The sequence below is a fragment of the Terrapene carolina genome, unplaced genomic scaffold (genome assembly GCF_002925995.2).
Source record: "Terrapene carolina triunguis isolate 2854851 unplaced genomic scaffold, T_m_triunguis-2.0 Scaffold22, whole genome shotgun sequence".
Lineage (NCBI taxonomy): Eukaryota > Metazoa > Chordata > Testudines > Emydidae > Terrapene > Terrapene triunguis.
The window spans coordinates 10,371,620-10,378,361 of NW_020664373.1; positions in this window are offsets into that span (position 1 = coordinate 10,371,620).

Genomic DNA, 6,742 nt, shown 5'->3' on the forward strand with positions numbered 1-6,742 from the left:
TGGGTGCTCCCTCCGTCTCTCTGTTGAAGCTGTTCCACTCTGGGTGAATAATGAAAGAGTAACTGGAGCAGGGGGTCTGGATCTGAGGTCTCTCACCTCAGAGGTAAGTGCCCTAAACCATCAGGCTAGAGTCATTCATTCTTTTTCTCTGGTCCAATGGTTATTTAAGTATTTATCCACAGTGGAGCATCACTGGGCAGAGAGAGAGACTGTAGTCCAAAGTTTAGGGGACTCATTTGGTTCCCCTACCAGTCCTGAAGAAGGAGTGTACAAGTGTGACATAAGGACTGCTGAGCTCAATGTGGGGCTGAAGACTGAGTCTCTAGGACAGGCCGTGGGCTAGCCCAAGAGGGGGCAGAAGGATCTTTTGTTGTGTTGGACTTTGTTACCCCAGAAGGGTGGAAACAAAAGGTGACCAGGCCAGACCACTGAGTCACAAGAAGAAGACCATCACAGGGCTGATGCAACTGTCAGCAGGGGGTGCTTGAGAAGACAGAGCTGCTGTGCCACACCCAGCCACAAAGTGCTCCTCTAGAGAGTCGCTTTTCCACAGACCCCAATCTTGCAGTTCGGGTTGGGGTATAGCCTTGATTGTGTACAGCACCTGACCTAAGTTTCTCAGGGCTTGTTTAAACTGTAGTAGACTTGTAGTGAATCAGAGGACTGGACCCTCTTCTGACCCTTCTTTGGGGCAACTTCAGACATGATGTAAACAGAAGCAACTCTACTGGGGCCAGAGAAGCTGCACCTGTTTGCATGATGTCATAATTTAGGTTAATCTGTTGCCTTTATTGCTAGGATTCAAAATCCATGCAAAAGGAAGGCAGGGGAACCCACATTCTTAAAGGCATCCTCCAAAGACTACACTAACTAAAACCATCTTCTGTCCTTCTCCCTTTCTCCCAAGTTAACTTTTCCTTCTCTGTCTCTCCTGGATCTCTCTTACCTTGATGGAACGGAAGGGGAGAGGGAACCTGTCCTCCCTCACTGGCGAGCTTTAGGCACAGAGGGATGGTAAAGAAAGGAACCTTGGGGTTAGGTTTCTTGTTCCTTTAACATCTCTACCATAAATAGCGGATCTGCACAGTTACTGGGCAAGCTGGATTATGTTAACTCCAGCCTGTTAAAACAGGAATGGGTAAGCATACTTAGTAGCTGCTGCACTCGGATTATCCTCCAGCCACTTCTGTGCCTCTGCATAACCAAGCCCCTCATAATTATAAGGAAAAAGTAATTAAAGGGGGCGAGGGGAAATCATGAAACTATGAAATTCTGGGTGCAATCTTGGCTCCATTAAAGTCAATGGGAGTTCTGCCACTGTCTACAGTGGAGCCAGGATTGCACCCAAAGTATTCCCTGTTGACTAGAGACAAGTGAGAAAAATAAATCTCTTTATTGGTCCTTTACAATTCTGCTCAGGTAGCTGGTTCTGGGCACTCTAACTAGAGAGAGAGGACTTTGCACTAAAATCTTGAGTTTAAAAAAAAATCATGCTATCTGTAACTATGTCACAAGACTGTAATATGTATATGAGATTGGTTTTATATTGCATTTCTTGTGAGAGATGTAGGTTGCTATGGAATCAAATTCTTATTTCTCTTCATAGATAGTTTAATTTTACAATGCAGATAATCGCTCAAAGGGCTCTTGAAAGATTGAGATCGTGAGTTCCTATTTCGGGCTGTTATATAGTAAAACATTTTTAATCTATGTATATTAGAAATTAAATAATGTATCATATACCTACAAAAGCCAGAAAACGAGAAGTTTAGGTTAGCAATTTAATTCTCTCTCTCTCTCTCTCTCTCTCTCTTATCCCTAGATCTCCCTTCCACATGCTTTATTGTTAATACGTATGTAGCAATAGGTTCCAGAGGCCTCAGTGAGGATCAGGGCCCCATTGTAATTGTCTTTGTAAGTGCTTCTACAATATCTTAGTGCTTGCTCTGAAGAATTTGCAGTCTAAGAATAGACTATCTGAAGTCCCTTCTAGCTGTTATCCATTTCCTGCAGGCACTATTGTACAAGTAAATCTTGAGGAGGACAGGATCATGACTTGACAGGCTTCTTTGGGGACAGCTTTCCATGAATAAGGAGCATGTGGAACAACAGGTGAAAGTACTTGTGGCAGGAGTGACTTTATGATAATCTGGCATCATTGGTGGATTGGAGGGCTTGAAATTGATGAAATAAGCTACAAGAGTAGATAAATAGGTAGGGCTGAACAATGATGAGCCTTGGAGTAAAGGACAAAGTTCTCTGGAGAATGGGGGGTTAAGGAGGGGCGATAGGATCAGAGCAATGGGCCAAGAAGACTATCTGAGTAGCTGCATTTTTGAATGGATCTGAGAGGAACATGGTAGGTGTCAGAAAGGCCATAGAGGAGGAGAGGTTGCAGTAGCCTAGATGAGAGATGAAGAAGCCTGGGCAGGAAATTTGCCAGTGTGGACAGAGAAAAGACTGATTGCAGAGATGTTATGGAAGAAGAAACACCTAGATTTAGACAGGCTAGATTTGCAGATCTGAATGAACAAGTGTTTATCTTTGTTAAAACACTTGGAAGGGGAAAAGGGCTAAGCATTTATTTATAATTATTCTCAGGATTCCAGGCTCTTTAAGAGCAAGATTTCCTACATCTCTCTGGATGTCTGTTAGTGCTGTATGAAGGATATTTGTATATTACTACTACCACTTTCATTTAATATTACCTGTCATTACTTGAGAAGCACTCCGACTAACCTGTTTTGACCATATGTTGTTTTTCTGCAAACAGAAGTAGACTCCAGCCAGTAGACACAGAAGCAGCCAAAGCAGGGATTGCTGCACTTGGAGGGAGTGAGGGGGAGAAGAAAGAGGGTAAAATGGGACCCAGCTGTTGCCACCCCTTCTCCAGTTCCCCAGAACTGTGTAGGGTAGATGGCCCCAACTCCGGGGGCACTAGGTCCTATAAGGCACCTCCTCTCTCTCCCACCATGTGACCTTGGAGGGGAAAAAAGGGGGAACTTAAGACAGTAGCCAGCCAGAATGTCCACCTGGTAGGAGCAGAAGCAGCCACAGCAGCTCCCTCCAGAGATTCAGAGAACTTCACACAGTTCTGACTGGACTTCCTCTGCCCTGTGCTGATTTGAGCAAACAGCCAGTCCTCCCTCTCCCTCCAGTCTTTTCACCTCAGTGTCACTCCACATCTTATCTTCTTCTCATCTACCCTGTATCCCTCCCACCACCCCTTTTCATTCCATTTAGCTGATCCCCCTCCTAACTAAGCCCTCAGCCCCCCAAAACTGTGAAACTAACATAATGTTTGCTGCCATTATATTGTTCATTCTGTTGTTGTGTTATAGCCCTTCCTCCAGCCTGCCCATCTTGTCTATTTAGACAATAAACTCTTCAGGGCAGGGATTGTCTACTTCTGTGTTTGTACAATGCCTAGCACAAAGAGGGCCCCATTCTTTGTTGTCCCTTAGCCACTAGTATAATAAACATGATTAATAACTATACTGGTGCAATCTTTCTCCACGCACACAGAAATAATAAGATTTCACAAATGCCAAGTGCCTTCTTGTAAACAAATGTGTTAAACTACACAGAGAAATGCCTGATCTAGAGAGACGAGGCAGATGCAAACTGCAGCATCTATAAATTCTGCAAAATCCCACACAGACTCAAACATTTATGCCAGTTAATTGGTGAGGACAGGAATGTTAGGCAGGACAGCAGATCTTCGTTGCATATTGTTTAATTTCCTTCTGGGAACAAATGATTGACGTAGCAGTTTGGGGGAGGGGAAACAGCTCCCCCTCACTTATGAGATTTGGTATCTGCAGAATCTAATCTTTAATTAAAAGATAATTGAGAATTTTGGTTACTTCTAAACAGCTTCTCAAATTCACTTTCTTTGATTCACATTGCCTGCTGCAATGTTTCCCCTCTCCCTGATCAAGGTTTAAGCAACATTACATTTCCCAAACAGGTCAACAAGCCTGCCTTGTCATGACATGCTAGGGATCAGTATCCCAATGATAAGACAAGTTGTATCTATGGGTACATCTGCACAGTGCAAAAACAACAAGAACCCAGCAAGTCTTAGAGTCCGGGACCACAGTTGCCAACTTTCACGCGGCAAATAAGCTTCCACCCCGACTTCCACAATAAGCCAAAAATCAAGCTAATCTCATTTCAAAACAAGGCCAAACTAAGCCAATCCCTAAGAATCCCAACACTCTATGTGCCTAGATCCCCCCGGTGTGCAGTCTGGGACTGTGGTGGACCTCTTGTGCACCCCTGACTCTCTCTCCCTCTTGCCCGCCTTGCCCCTGCTTGCTGGGAGCCAATCAAAAAAAGAAAAAGAAACAACAAGCTACAAGCCAAACTAGCGACAAGCCAAAAACTAGCCAACAAGCAACACACAAGCCAATTAAGTCAAAAACAAGCCCAATTTCTGCATTTTTTCCCCACAGGTTTGTCATGTCTGCCCAGGACAACTGATTTGGGCAGGTAGGGCTCATGCCACAGGGCTAAAAATAAGTGTAGACATTCAGGCTTGGGCTGGTTAGCCCACATTAGCCAAGGCCAGTTCCTTATCTGATGTAAACTGGCATAACTGTTGAAGTACACAGAGCTATGGTGACTGATGCTGGCTGAGGATCTGGCCATGAATCTTCATTATGAACATCTTCTACAGGAGTACTAGAGCAGTTACTCCAACGTGCAGGAAGGAAATGTCTGCAACTACTGTGTGCTTGTTGAACAGCAGCAAAATTGTAGCTGTGGTTCATAAACTTTGGAATATTTAACATCAGGTCTGTTAAAATGCAGGATATATTCTCAGATCAAAACAAAACAGAATACTACCAAAAAAAAAAAAAGGACTTCCTTGGTGGGTGTGAATCTAAGGATCTGACACTTGGTATTAGCTCAGCCAAAACAAATTGTGCTGAGATTGAGAGAAACATCAAAAATCCCATGTAAAATGACAGTCTTAAACCTTGCTCAAACCAGAGATTATGGGGGCGTTAGGGAGTTAGTCACCTACGCGACAGCTGTACCTTTGAAAATTTACCCCTGTCCCCAAGAACAGTAAATTGAATTGATTGCTGATACCCAGACCCAGTAACCATTTAATTTTTGTAGCATACACAAGGCCTTAGAGAATGATTCCGATCAGAATGATGGAATCCTGGTGGGTAAAGTATAGTAACTGAACACTGGCCAATTAGGTTTAATTGTGATTCTCTATGGGTTTTTTTTTTTATAAATAAAGTAATGGAAAGGTAATCAGTGGATTTTTGTTTGTCTCTCCCCACTCACTCCTTACCAGCTATGATCTCAGAAGGTCTCGTTGTGAACCACATCTCATTGCTGATCTCAGTGGATGAGATATAACTAAATTATCCTAGCTGTACAAAGGGAAAAGCTTTACGACCAAGGAGAACACTGTGAATCACTCCCAGAAACTGCTTCCTCTTTGGCCAATATTGAAAATCAGGCACTAAGCGTTAAGCACAAAAGAAAATCAGCCTGACCTGTGTCACTACACCTAAAGAAGCCAGCATTCTTGTACGTAGGGCTTCATCTCTGAGATGTACTGTTGTCTGGTCACTCTTACAAGAAAGATCAATTTATATTTGACTTCATTCAAGAGACTTCACAATTAAATTTACAGAGGCAGATCAAATTTGCTATTAAATGTATGAAGACATTGTGCTACAGATGAAAATCTTGCATAGGATCCACATCTCCCCAGCTCTGCTTCATGCAATTATTATCTTGTTGCTGGAAAGAATTGTGAGTCATTGCTTCACATGGAGTAGCTGTGCCCCAAGATATAAGTTTTACTGCTGACCATAAAAAAAATCAGATAATGGGCATACAAATCCCCCTTACGCACACAAGATTTTCTTTTTGGAATGTTGGAATATTTGTTCCTTTTGATCTGTTTATCTGTTGGACACTCTGAGAATCAAATCATAGTGTCTAGAAATTACATTGCCTATAAGTGGAAACTTCCAGCTTTCACCTCCATATTGGACCTTTATTAATATATTTGGAACATGAGAATGTAGATGATAAGTATGAAACTGCAGGCTTACAGAACATGCTGAATGTATGACAGCATAGCCTCCATTTCATAAGTATTCTGAAATGGAATGGTTGTCCCCAAATCTCAGAACCTCCATAACTTTTCTTCCACATTTAAGTAAAAATCTAATCCACTCAGGTCAGTCACCCCCACCTCCCACCCAACCCAATTTACTAACTCAAGTATATTTTTCTTTTCTCCTCTATATTGTTCAGTTTGTTTCACTGACTGGTTGAGAGTTGTTAGGGTCTGAGTGTTTGCCTGACTTTCTATGAAGTGCCTATCACAGTTGTGGGTGGCATAAAATGCCCACCAAGTGTACCTTATTTTGATCAGGTTGATTATCTGCCAACATTTGCTGAAGTGTAGATGACTATTTTGGTGTGTGTGAGGTCCCACTAATTCATCCTTACCCTAATTATCAGCATTAAAATAAAGTTTCTAATTTTGCATTGGAAAAAGCACAAAGATCGACAGAATAAAATAGGAAATTAAAGAGAGCAAACTGAAAAAGCTAGAACAAAAGAGCACTGAATCAGAATGTCTAATCCACTCCATTCTGCTCTGCTACTCGGTTCAGAGCTCCATTTTTTTCTTTCCATTTTTAGTACTGATAACACTGCTCTACAGCCAAAATGCTTCTGAAATAAATGTAGTCAAACT